The sequence below is a fragment of the Pelodiscus sinensis genome, chromosome 3 (assembly GCF_049634645.1).
Source record: "Pelodiscus sinensis isolate JC-2024 chromosome 3, ASM4963464v1, whole genome shotgun sequence".
Taxonomy (NCBI): Eukaryota; Metazoa; Chordata; order Testudines; family Trionychidae; genus Pelodiscus; species Pelodiscus sinensis.
The window spans coordinates 117,947,039-117,961,293 of NC_134713.1; the positions used below are offsets into that span (position 1 = coordinate 117,947,039).

General features: G+C 42.8%; 1 protein-coding gene across 4 annotated transcripts in view; it reads right to left on the minus strand.

Moving 5' to 3' along the window:
* PDE10A (phosphodiesterase 10A) overlaps nucleotides 1-6,925 on the minus strand; it is a 562,198-nt gene extending 555,273 nt beyond the window's left edge. For all 4 annotated transcript variants that reach the window (XM_075924600.1, XM_025179482.2, XM_075924597.1 and 1 more), the window contains exon 1: nucleotides 6,448-6,925. The gene's annotated coding sequence lies outside the window, so the exon portion shown is untranslated. The remainder of the gene's footprint in view (nucleotides 1-6,447) is intronic.
* Nucleotides 6,926-14,255: the final 7,330 nt, after the last annotated feature.

Below are 14,255 nucleotides of genomic sequence, written 5' to 3' on the forward strand. Positions count from 1 at the left end.
TATACCTGCGTCCACACTACCGCTGAGTTCTGTCGACATAACGTTGACAGAACTCAGCAGTTTTGTCGACGCTGGTAAACCTCATTTCACAAGGCATAACGCCTTCTGTCGACAGAGTTCTGGCAATGAGAAGGTGTTATTGCATGTAGGGTTGTGTCTAGACTACAGGGTTTTGCCGACAAAGCAGCTTGCTTTGTCGACAGAACTGAATGTGTCTAGACGCTCTTTGTCGACAGAAGTTTTGTCGACAGATACAAAACTTCTGTCGACAAAAGCCTGTAGTCTAAATGTACCCTAAGACACACCCTGTATCCAATGTATTCATTACATTTATACTTTGTGTACATACAAGACACACTTTATCCTTCTAGAACCTTCAGAATGTATTTGTTTCCAACTATCTGTAATTACTCCAACTGGTCTCCTTCCCTCTCCACCCCTCCACCCCCCGAAACAAAGCTTTTTTAGTAGTTTCCTAAGAAGATCTTTATAGACAGTACCCATGGACAAAGTACAAAAGTTTGGACCTTTCTCCTTCAGTTGACTGCAGCAAAAGCCAACAGCAACTGCTCTTTCTTCTTTGTTTTTACTACAAGTATGTATGTAGTACCAGGCTATACACACTGCTTTATGTCAAACACATACACCACCCCAACCCAAAAAAAGTCAAATAACCTCTGTCCCAAAATGTTTACACTCAGAAAATAAACACCAATCACACAATAAAATGACTAGTGATATTATGAGCTATACACTTCCTGGAACAGGCATTGAAGATGGAGAAGGCAGGTAGGTTGGCTTACATCAATCAAAGCAGCTGTCTGAAATATAAGGCTTGAAGTCCAAAGTGGGAGGATAAGACAAATGGAAGAGAAGAGCAGTCAGGCCAATGGTCTCTCTAGCCCAGTATCCTGTCTTCCAACAGCAGCCAGTGTCAGTTGCTTCAGAGGAATGAACAGAACCTGGCAATCATCAACAGATCTATCTTCTTCCAGTTCTAGCTTCTGGCACAGGGACATGCAGAGCATTGAGTGGCCATCTCTGACTATCTTGGTTAATGGCCACTGTTGGACCAATCCTCCATGAACTTATCTATTTCTTTTTTGAACTCCATTATAATTTTGGTATTCAGAGCATCCCCTGGCAATGAATTCCACTGACTTCTTTATGGCGGTTTTAAACTTGCTGCCTTGTTAATTTAATTGGGTGACTCTGGGTTCTTATGTTAAGTGAGGAGGTAAATAGCAATTCCTTATTCTCTTTTCCCATACCATGCATGATTTTAGAGATCTCTATCATGTCTTTACTTACATCTCTTTTCTAAAATAAATAGTTCCAGCCTTTTTAATCCCACCTTGTATGGAAACTGTTCAATACCCCTCACAAAGAATGACAACAGAAATGGTAACTTTTCTAATGTGAAGAAGAAGAAAAGGTTGAGCAGAGCACAGACAAGGGAAGGAATAAACTAATGCAGAAATGGGAGTGCTCATAAGGAAGAAACAGCCTGAATTATACTTAGTCCTGCACCAAATTCAGGGGAATGGACCAGATGACCTCTCAATAATCCATCCCAGTCCTACAATTTTACATAGAACAGAAGGTGAGAAGTAGCCAGGTTACTTCTATATGTACACAACAGAATCATGACACCAGCAGGAATGCACACAGTTGTAGAAATCCACATGTTCATTCATGTAAGGAGACAGTGAATAGAGTGAACAGTGTTTCAATGTAACTGCTTCTACCGAGTAAGAGGGAGAGAGAGAATGAAGAGGCAGTATAAGGCAAACATTGGGTCAAAACTCCTAGCTCAATTCCATCAGTGTCAGAGCAAAATGTGGCCTCTTACATTTTGATCGGCCTACGTCAAGATTACTGCAATTTATTTTTCTAAAATGTCTTAAATTTAATCAACAACATTTTATACTAAGCAAAATTCAAGGCTGTGCCCACAAAAGCTCATAATACCACCTACATATTTTGTTAGTCTTTAAAGTGCTACCAAACTATTTGTTGTTTTTTAAGCTTTTCCTGTTACAGACTAACTCAGCTACTCCTCTGAAGCTTTCAAATAGTTTTACGTTCATCATATCATTTTGTGTTCCATTGTTTTAGTAAGTAAAGTTTATTATTACAAGAGCGCAAAATCCATTTTAACTTGCTCTTTTGTAGCTAAAGCCCTCCACCTTTCCACATTCTTCACCAGCTTTCAAAGGAACACAGAAAAGAGAGGCAAACAAGGTCTTCTGAATCAATATATCCTAATACAGTATATTGTCACCACCACAAACTTTCAATTTGTGACCCAAGATCATCTCAGCCATTTAAATGACACCAGAAATAGAAAGATTCAGTCAAAGGTGCACACTGACTGACAAAGTTGAACATACCCATGGTATACCCATAGGGTTCAATTCTGACATTGCTTACTGGGGTGGGACTTCATTGATTTTACTAGAGTTACTTATGATTTAGACTGATGTAAACAAGATCAAAATTAGACCTGTCTGGTCTCCACACTAAGGCTCTAATGCTGAAAGGTACAAACCATCCTCTCCTCCTACTCAAGTCAATGCAATGTGCTAAATGTCCAAAGCTTGCAATGTCAGGCCCTATGTTAGCAGGAACAGTTAGAGAGAGGTCTAACAAGGCCTTCATGGCCTATATGATATCCACCACCCTGCCCCTATGTTTACTGAGCACAGTTAGAGAAGAACAAACTCCACACGCATGAATTTCATTAGGCAAAGGAACTCTCACGCAGTGCAACAGTTTGGAATTAATCTATTAGTTAGCAAGACGTTTTTAAACCAGCACAGGCCCTCAAAGTAACAATACTTGTTTATTAGCATAGCACATTGCTGATTTACCACACAGTTTTAAGATGGCAGAACTATAAGGAATCTCTCTATGGTCCATATCTGTGCCACTGGAAGAAGGCCCCAGAGTAGAGGTGCATGCATTCCCATGAGGTGCATTCTTCATGAGTGCTAGATTTAGCACTGTAAAAAAAATCTGAGCTTTTTTTTCTTCTGATTATTAGTAAACTCAAACCTATGAATTCAGCAAGCACCCCTCAAATACATTTAGAACTAACTCTCTGGAGTTCCTTGGCTTTTTCAGACTTCTGAGCAAATATCACACACACACACACACACACACACACACACCACCAATCTAATAAGCATGTTCTCTCTACAGAGGCAGAAAACCCACTACAAGTGCACACAGCATGTAAATCATTTCAGATTAATCCAGAAATAACTATATCTGATGTTAAAAAAGGATCACATCCACCATTTTGCAAAAAATATGCTCACGACAGTATTGTGGTATATTGAACACTCTTAATGGTTTCTACAGTTACGTATTCATACAGACAATATAATTAGCAAGCAATATTCTTTTCTGTGAAATACAAAGGAGAAAATAAAGTAAAAATCACTACACGTTCATAAAATACTCTTGATTTCATTAACTAAAATTAGATTTTAAACTAAATTCCATAATTTACAATGCCAGAGTCTCCATAAACATGGATCATATATGCACAGCATAGGTTCTCATCCAGTTTGATTTGCAAAAATACCTAGCATGTTTTCCCACAAGATATTTATTATTTGCTCTTTTAATACAAACAGATCAATGCTTTGCTAAATATTTTTCCAATTTCTTTTTATTTCTTACTCAGCGTACTTCCAAAACAAGAAAAATATCCGGATAAAGTTAAATGTCGTTCCCTGTTCCTCATTACATAACCAGAGATCTTGTAGAAAGTACTATTGTGGAGTTTTTAAAAATTACCACACACATACACTCACACACACGGCATTACAATAATGTTCACGGAGTTTCCATACACACCTTTGGTAACCCAATTAAATGAAAGTGATATGCAACCTAACCTATAGACCAACTTTCAAGTCAATGCTGAATATCCTTGCAGTGTCTGACATCATCTCTACCTGGTAAAGAGGTAAGCTTTTCTCCATTAGTGACAGCAAAACCACAATTTTTCCTACTGATTGCAAAAACACTGTATGCTGTCATGCAAATAAAGTCATTCACAGTGATAAAAATGTTCCTCAGGTAACTGGATTTGTTTTAATAGACAAATGGTTTTAGGAAATGATGGACATAGATTTTATTTTGTTGTGGAAAAAAGACAAGCAATCTACAACAACAGCCATGTAAACCCTAAACAATCTCTTTCGAGATAAATGGTGCATCACTCTGTCTTCTTCTTTCTAATGAAGCTAAAAGAGCACGCCAGGAACCAAATTTGAGATATTTCACTTCAAAAAACACAACCCAATGCAAAAATATCCCTGGTAGAGATTGAATTTCATGATTTTTTATTACTTTTGTGACATTGTGATCCTTATCATTCTTCATAAAAAGGACCATTGACTCCATATTGGAGAACACACTCGTTCCATCCCTATCAGCTCTATGCTCAGGTTTGCACCTGCTGAGACAAAAGCACCATATTTCTGAATTCTAGCATGGTAAAAAATGAATTTACATTTTCATCTTACTCCACCACACACACCATCATCTCCCACCTTAGTCTTCAAAGCCATTATAAACAGCTATAAACATTGCTTTTAAATCCAACTGGTATGTTTTTCTCTCCTCTGCAATAGAGCTACAACCCCAGAAACACTGTAGCTTGGCTTGGTTCATCTGGGCCCACTTAGTCAAAAAGAACACAAAAGGAAAGGAAAGGAACTACTGGACTGACTGAAACAAGCAAACATAAATAATTGGCTGCAGAACTTCCTAATACTTGTGTGCATAGCTAATTTTACATCAGCTTAGCTTCTACATTGATATCTTGTTAAAAAGTGCACAACAGCTTTCATCACAAATACTTAGAGCTCAAAAATTACAGCAAAGCACCAAAGCTATTGAAAAACCAACTTTAGCTGGATGTGAAGTGTGCTCTGCAAGTGCAGCATTTGAAGCCACAACATGACGCAACTGAAATCATAGGAGGAATGGGGGCTTATTGACTAAAATGGAACCCCCCAAAAAACAACACATACACATTCCACCTCAAAAATACAGCAGCGGTTGCCCAAGATTGGAGCCCCCTGTAAACAAATGTACACAGGCTACAAATCAATGATACAGTGTGAATATACCAATGCAATTGACAAACAGCAAGTGAAGGGAATCTGGATTGATCAGCATACCTGCAATCCTCCCTAAACAATAGATCAATACCCTTCCCTCACCTTCCTACCCCCCCTTAAGCCCTTCACACCCGAAACTTCGGTGATGTCACAATCATAGCGGTCCTGCTCTTTTAATGCCCTTATTGGAAACAATCTGGCCTAATTATTAAAGTCACCTCTATAGCTCTCTTTACTAAGGGAGATAAACCAGGCTGATGCATTCCTGGGCTGGGATCCCCCTGCTTTCCCAAATGCCTCCCCTCCACTTGCAGGCTCCCTCCTCCCTACCTTGCTCCTCGCTGCCCCCAAAGCAGACTCTGGGTTTCTCCTGGGGGAGCCCGGATCCTCTACCCTCCAGGGTTTTGCGTTTCTTCGACATCTGGCCGGTGTTTGGGAGTTGGGTTGGTTCTCTCTCTCTCTCTCTCTCTCCGGGGAGATGAGTGTATGTGGAGGGAGAGAGAGACACACAGAGGGGGAGAGAGAAAGGGATTGAAAGAAATCGCTGCTTAAAGAGAGGGGAAGAGACTTTGGAGTGGCTGGAGAGCAAGGAGGAGGCAGGGACTAAGTGGAGAAATCCTACAAATCACAATCCCATCAATTCAGCCCCACGTCTAAGGGGGTTGCTTCTCCCTCCCCTCTTTCCTAACCAACTGGGGGGAGAGAGGCAGCATTGAAGAGGGAGGCAGTGCACACCTCTGTGGGGTTTTGCAGACGCTGATGGACAAGGGCAGCCTTTGAGGGTGGGCTGGGGAGAGGGATGGATTTAGATTTATTTCCACTGGGATCTCTTCGGGTTACAAAAATGCCTCGAGTGGATTGAGGGAAATGACGGGCCTGGGGGTGGGAGACAGACACGCACTTCCAGGTGTAGGAGGGCTGAGTCCCCTGCAGGGGTCAGGTGTCCTGTAGCAGAGGGGGCCTGAATTTACTGCAGGGACCAGTGTTCTCCCCTGGGTGGGTGGAGGGGGCCAATCTGAGTGCTGTGGGGGAGGGGGAGCACAGGCTGTGTCTACTGGCTGCCCAGGCAGGCACCTGCGGGATTTGAGTCATTGCTGCTGAGCCTGGCAGCTGGTTGGGAATAGTCACAAGGAACTCGCACCTTGCAAACTCCACGGGGAAGTCAGCCTCCCCCCCTCAGTAACCCTTTCAGCCCTGGATGGGAAAAGTGCCCCACTCCCCTTCACACCCATGCCCCCCTCCACCTGTCCCACCCTCCAACGCCGAGGCTCCGGGCTGCTGCTCCTCGGAGGGAAGAGCCACTTACCCTCACCACTAGGCACCAGCTCATCTCTGCCTTCCCCTGCGGATCAACTTTAAAGGGCAGGTCCTCGCTCTTCAGCCCGGGAGACACAGGGCGAGGAAGGGAAGGGGGGGGGGGTCTCAGGGAGGAACAGCAGCTGCAAAGTGGGCGAAGTTCGGGGCGCTCTGAGCTCCCCGCAGCCGGGCTCGGGAGAAGCCCGGGGCTCAACAAGTCTTCCTCCTCCTCGCTCCCCGCAACGAAGCGCGCAGGCGGAGGGACGGAGCCTTCCCGTCAGGTTGCAGGCGGCGCAGACCGCTGCTCGGCGGAGCAGGACATGGGAGAGGCGCTTGCAGGGCGGCAGCAGGGGCTCCCAGTCCACTCTCCCGCCGGCCACGCGCGCAGACAGGGCGGCGGGCAGAGCCTCCCTAGAGGTGTGTGCCTATGGTTCAGAGACATGTGCGGCTCACAGGATCTTCGCCGAAAATCCCCGCTGCCGGCTGCCTGGAAGTTAAAGAGTTTTTTTTTTTTTTTCCTTAAGGAAAAAAAAAAGGGGGGCTGATGCTTGGCCACATCTCACGTCCAACAGGAGGCGATGACGTCTGTAGCTTCATTGCTATAACAGCACCAAGGCTGCAATTGCCATTCATTGAAATGATAAGGGGCGCTCAGACGTAAGCAACCTGGACCTTTAGCAAGAGACTGAGACTAGAGACGCCCCCCCCCTCCAAACAACTAAAGAACAAGCACACACAGTAAGGGAAGGGGCTGGGGGGGGGGGAGGGTTCTCAGCGCTAGGATCAGAAGCGTGTCTCTCGCTTCCAGAAACATTTTGTAACTGACTAGACTTTGGCGGGGGAGGGGGGGGGGTTTCTAAATATGGTGGGGGGCGGGGTTAATTGTTCCTCTCTCTCCAGGCAGAGGTTGATGGAGGCTGGGGAATGTGCTCTCCCCCCCCCCCCCCCCTTCGCAGTGCATTTTACTCTGCCTGCTGAAGTGTTGCGGGTGTGTGGCTACCTCTGAAGGGGCATGTATTGAGTTGTTTGTTTGTTGTACACACAGCAACGATCTTTTCCTGCAGCAACGGAAAGGAAGGTGCGTTAAAAAAAAAAAAAAAGATGCGAAGCAACCGGGCTCACTAAATAGTCACCGTGCTGGCCGCATATAGAGACCTGCTCCTTCCCGTGTGCCAAGCTTTGCTAAGCTGAGGTGTGTGGGGGCGGACGGGGAGGGGGGGCGGGATATAAATATCTAATGCTCCCAGTTTGTCGCTTTGCCGCTTGTCACTGCAAAATTATCAGAAGGGGGGAAATAAACAGGACTTCCCCCCCCCCACACATACACATACAGTCCCCGTGATCTAGTGTCCTAGAAATGACAGCTCGGGTGTTAAATAACCAAAGAAACTGCCTGCCAACAACACACTGCTCCAGGATAGGACCAAGTATATTAGCATCAGCGTTGAGCAGCCCTCTCATTGCATGCGGCAGAATCAAAACACGCGCATAGGCAGAGTTGCAAAGTAAGGTAGTGGGTGAGGGGAGCAGCCCGGCATCTCTGGACACCGCAGCCTGCACTCATTTCCCCGGCTGAAAAAGCGCGTGGGAGAGACAGTCTAGGGCTCCGCTAAGCCAATGGGAGTATTGTCAGAAATGGCCAGGGATGGAATCTTAGGCTTAGAAGGAACCACCAGGGCCAGCCTGACTAGTCCCCTGCCAAGATGCAGGCTTTGCGGTGTCTACTCCATCCTCAACAGGGCCCTCTCCCCTACTGGACACACAGCACTTCAGTGGTGTTCAAGTGGCACTGTGTTCACTAGAGGCCCAAGAGGGAGCTAGCAAAGCTGATGCCAGACAGAGTGAGGGATAGAGCGCTAAAGGAGGAAACTTGCCAAGCTTGCCTTCAGATTGGCCTTTCATTTCAAAGACACAAGGAGAAGGAATTAAAGGGGGAAAGACACCTGGCCTGGTCACCTGAACTGTGGGCTGGGATAGGTGCTCTGAGCTATGCCAATGCCTGCTGTGTGTCCTTGAGACAGTTGCTTATGTTCTGCGCCTCTTTCCCCATCTGTAAAAGGAGGATGGTGATACTTCATCACCCCACCTCTGACAAGTGCTTTTAGCCCTGCTGCTGAAAGGTGCTAGGTATGTGCCACATAGTCTTACTCTAAATAAAGCGATTAAGACATTCTCTCCTGCACCCAATGGAGGGAGGGGGGCGCGGTGCCACCTGCTATTTCTGTTTTCACAATATGACCAGTCACTACATTATATAAAAAGGAAGTTATGTCACTGAATAAAATGTCCCCAGCCCTGTCATGATCTTTCCTTAACAATAATAGATCCCTTCACCCAACCTAAATAAAGAAATTGGCTTGGACTGCTACTACAGATGGCTCATCAATACCACACATACGTACCAGTATCTGGCCCATCAGTGCTTTGTTTTTACAAGCCAGCATGAGGTAGTCAGAATTACTGAGGTTGGGATGTGGAACCCTGGGAGAGAAAGTTCTCCAGTTCCCCTGACTATAAAAAATAACCTTTTAGGACAGGCCCAGTTTTTTTAGATAAAGTCACAACTGTTGCTTTCTCCCATATATCTTTCCATTGTCACCGCTAAGCTACTATCAAATGCTTTTAAACACCTCCACATCTTGAACACGATTTGTCTAAACTAATATCTAGATGGGCAAAAATACCCAATTCTCCAATCCATTACATTAATTTTATATTGGTGCAATTTTACACTAGTAATGTCAGTAAAAGTGATGTAACAGAGGGATGACTGGCCCCCTACTAGCTGAAAGATGTTTAGTTCTTTAACTTCTTGCTCTTTTCCAGAGTCAGTTGATGGAATGAAAAGGGAAGGAAATATTCATGAATGATGGTGATGCAAATGGTGCTTGAACAAACATGTGCCAAAACTAATTTTATGGCTGCCATGGCCCACTAGTTTATTACACAAGCTACATGCAGATTTTTATGTCTCTGTCAAGATACAGTGAATAGTCTTCCATGTGAATTTTTTGAGGGCTCTGGCCACCAGGTGAATGTTGTTTCAAATGAACAAGCAGTAACTATCTTCCTTTCTGCCAAGACGCACTGACAGCAACAACTAAGGCTGGATTCAACATCTGAGGCAGGGGTTCCTGTTCAACAGTACAACACAGAAGCAGCTCAAGGCCCACCCCCCAGCCAGTAACCTGGGAAAATTACTCACCACCTCTTGGCATCTCTGAGAGGCAATATTTCCCCACTTGCAAGCACAGAATCTGAGTGACTAAAAGAAACTTTTAATGAAAGGAGGGAAGTAACCCAAGGTTAATTAGGGAAAATGCCACATGCAATGTTTATAATAATAAAATTGTTAGCGGGACATCCACCCTGCAAGCATGAGCCAAGGCCTTCTGCCTTGTGTTCCTGAGTTCTATAAATAAAAGTTCCTTTTCTGTGCCCTTCTCTGCTTCCTCACCATAGCCAACTCACAACAGTTGTCCTTGGTCAGTGAGAACCCAGGGTTCAGGTTCATCTGTGTGAGTTCAGCTGCCACCAAGGAAAGAAGGCACTTTGCTTGTTCTGCCATCTGAGCATTTGCTCTGACTGGCCACCCACCAGCCATGGTTTCTCTTTTCTGGCCACACTGCCAGCCACTTGTTCCACTTCCACTGGTCACTTCCATTGGCTGACTACTTGCCACTCTCACCAGCTGACTATCAGTTATCTTCTGCTATCACCTGCTTCACTGCTGAGACTTTTGCAGATCAGTCTCTCAGTGCCTGTCAGATTTAGTGATTTTAAATTTAGCTTAAATGCTGTCCACCACAACTGATTTCAGCTCTCATGTAAACACTTACTAGCAGGCTGTGCCCCTGCTCGTTATGCTCGTCAACACTACTTTCTCTGGCCACTTTTGCTTTCACAGCCAGAGAAAGTGAGAGCATGATGACATCATTCTGTTGCCCAGCAGGAAGAACTTTTTTATAGAACGAGACAATAACAAAGGCTCTTAACGGAGCCTAGTTAGTTCTCTTTGAACAGTGGGAAGGAACAGGTTAAACCAAACCAAGACCTTTAGGGGAAGCCCACACCTCCAGGCAGGGACACCTGTGCCTACCCCTCTTGCTTTCACAGGCTCTGGCATTTGAGTCCCTGGCTTAATGAGGTGCTTTCAGCTGAGGACAATCCCCTAATTTGGGACAGGCAAAGTACAATTCTGCTCCGCTTTATTCATATAATAAAATACAATAATGATACAACATTTCACTACCTCAGCATTCAATACTAAAGTGATTTGTAACCCAAGACTTTGAGCAACACTGCTTCATTTTTTGGATAGCTTAGCAGAGTAGGTATGTTCATTTAAATACAATTTGCTCCTGAAATCTCTGCCCCTCCCATGTACCTGTCAGGGAGAGTTCATTCAGACTTTGCTTATATCAATTTTACCAGGTGTCTACATTTGGGGAAGGGTTCAGAGAATCTGCTTTTTGGAGCCTCAGCAACACCATCTTCCTTTTTTATATAAATGTCCTGGAGAATTTAATAGGGATAAAACTGAGTAAGAGATCTGCCTGAAACATTTTTAAAATCATCCTAGAATATTTTATAGCAAGGATATAATTTTCCACTAAATTTTATATCTTAATCTTCCCCCCAAATATAAATGTATTATTTTCTCTAACATGTGTAGGACTTTTGTTCATGTTTTAGGAAGTTACAGCCTGGATCTGGCTTTTCAGAAGTGCTTCTAATAATATTACCATGCAGCCAGAAATTGTTCCTTATTACAAAATCATAGAAATTAGAGACTGAAATATGAATCAAGTAACATATCGTGATACTGACAAGGGGTGAATAGGACTGTCCCATAAAATATATTCTCTGAGGCTTTGTCCAGTCAAACATTAATGAATTCCACCTCCCTCAGAAGTTTATTCCATCCTCTATTAGATTGCACCAATAGGAAGTTTTTCTTACTGTTTAGTCTAAATATTCCTCTTTTTAATTTCTTCCCATCACTTCCTATGTACTATTTTAAGCAATTTCTCTTGGTATCTCTTTAAAATATTTGACTTGTGCAATAGAAGAGAAGGACAAAGACAATGTGACAGACCTCCCTGTGCCATCCAGATCAAGACTGGTTTTCTAAACTTAGATACTAGTGCTGATTTAATGGTTGTTCTTTGAAAGGTGTTCTTAGAAGAGTTGAAAAAGGGGAAAATTAGGTCAAAGATCTGAGGTAATTTTCCAGAGAAGAACAGTGGGGCGAGCTGGTTTTGGGGCTAGGAATGCAGCCATCTTGGAATAATTTGTCCATAGCTGTATTTGCATTTTCTTGCAAATAAAAAAATACATGCACTACTTCTCACTCAAAATAAGTTTTGCCTTTTTGTGTGTGCATGGTAGCATGGTGCATTACAGTTGAGATGAGACTTAAGGAATAAAAAATACAGTGTACCAGTGACTTGCACTTAAGATATTTATTTTCTAATCTATATTAACTCTTGTATAGTTATTTATTGAATGTTGCTCACTTTTCAAAGGCTTCAATCAATTATTTTACTGGCAATTCTAGTTGTTCTTTTCACATCTTTTCATGGAAGTCAACGGGGCTGATTCTGTTAAAATCTCATCAAACCTGAAAAGAATTCAAACTCTATGGGTGTAAGTCTGAAGTCTTTCCATTAGCTTTAATGGTTTGTCTGAATAAAGATGGAGGGCCTTAGCTAAAGTCCATTGCAGTCAATGAGAGACTATATTGACTTCAGTGGTGTTTGAAATAGGTTCCAAAAGAAAGGATTTTAGAATTAGGCCCTCTATCAGGGAAGTAAAGGGTCTGCAAAATCGATTCCTCCAATGAGGTTGACTTATACTTCTTGTCTGATACTTTTAGACTGAATATTTGTCTAATAGGAGGCAGCTCTGAACTCAACAGATGAAAGACCTTCAATAAAAACAGATCGGTTTGCAAACACTTTACTTTTCACTTTATTTTTAATCCAAGGAAGTGTTACCAGCTGAATCCATCAATCGTGCTTCTAAAGGGGCATTCTTGTTTTTTACTGATTAGACGGAATGACTTCAGTTTATTATAAAGGGTACAAAATTTAAAATTTGGAGGCGAGAGAAGCACAGTGCTAGGCAAGCCCTGTTCTGCGCTTTATACAGTACAAAGGCATACAAAATTCAGTTCAGCTCTACTGCAGACAGAGCAAATGACCCCATTCAAGGGTCATAAAACAAAAAGAAGAAAAATATTTTGTTAGACTTCTTTTCTTCTTTACCTTTCCCTCAGAAGACTTAACTCACTCAGTCAAATCACTAGAACTTTTATACTCCCTTCCCTTTGGGGAAAAAAAGCTGTGGCTGTTTTGGGGAAAGGGTGGCTGACATAGAGATACTGAAATATGGTAGTGACCATAGGAGTTGGAAAACATGCAGAAGTTGGCTGTCTCATGCAGAATGACACCAGAGATAAGGAAGTGCTATATGTTAAGGTAAACTGTCCCCTGAAGATAGTAAAATCTCTTTATATAGCCAAGGATAAGCCAAAGGTAAAGTTATACTTACCATACATTTCTGATATGATATGACTTAGCTCCATGTAACAGTCACCATGAGATGAAAGTCAATTCTGTTTCAAGCATATTAATTTTCCTAAGCAGATAAACATTTTTCCTTAGTAAGTCTTTGTAAGGTCACTTATAATATATTGCTCTGGATAGTGTAGATATCTGTATCAGTATGGTCTAATCTTTGTAAAACCCTTCTCTGAAGCTCATAGCAAAACATTCACACTTATTGGTGAATATACTCTTTCATTCTTAATAGAATAAATCTTAGCATTTATATAACTTTTTTAATCTTCAAAAAGATTTGCAAATGTTAACTATTTATGCTTGCAACATGCAGGGACAGAGGTCAATTTTTATTATCCTTATTTGATAGACCAGGAAATGGGAAAAGAGAGAAGTCCATTCTGCAACCCTTGTTCATACCAAGTAGTGCGTTAATCCATACATACTTCCATACATGGAATGAGATACTATTCAACAAGAGCAATGATGCCAGAATCTGATTCAGACCACAGAGAGAAATTAGAGGCTGCAGCGCCCCAGCCCTGGTGGCTAGGTGATGTGGCCCAAGCATCAGCTGGCCCATGTCCCTATAGTGACAAGCCAACCAGCCCCAGCCTTAGCCAGTCTGGACCAGCAGCAGAGTGCTGGGAACTGCAGGAGGGAACCTGGGGGAAGAGAGTGGGCAGGTCCACACAAGGCTGTTTGAAGAGGCATAGCCTCCCCCAGGTTACATACTCACCACCTATGTTTGGCTTTCACTCTTTTGCTCAGACCACCTGTCCCATGGAAAAATAAAGGCTAGAACCTATTGAAAGCTATACCATTTTTCTGCCCCATGAGCTACAGCAGCAATAATGATCAAGTATCCCTATGCGGCTGACACTATATACAGTACAAACTGATATATACTACAAGGAATACCCAAAGGACTGATTCAGATCCCATTTTCTTATGCTAGGAAATGATCATCTTTATAGGGTTTATTTCTAAATCTCACAAATCTCTTAATTTGTAGGTGATGAAATGTGCATTTATAAAAGTCACAGGAGACTCTATGTCCCTGGGGAACCAATATTGTGCCCATTTGAAGAAACAAACTATGCTGCTGTAGATAAATAAATAAAATAACGTGTTTTCAGTATAGAACAAATAGTACAATTTCATTAATTTACATTTCTTCATAGTAGAACAGAACAGGAGAAGAATCAGGGCACTAATCTAGAGAGGTGTGATTTAACTGTGCTTCATTATACTT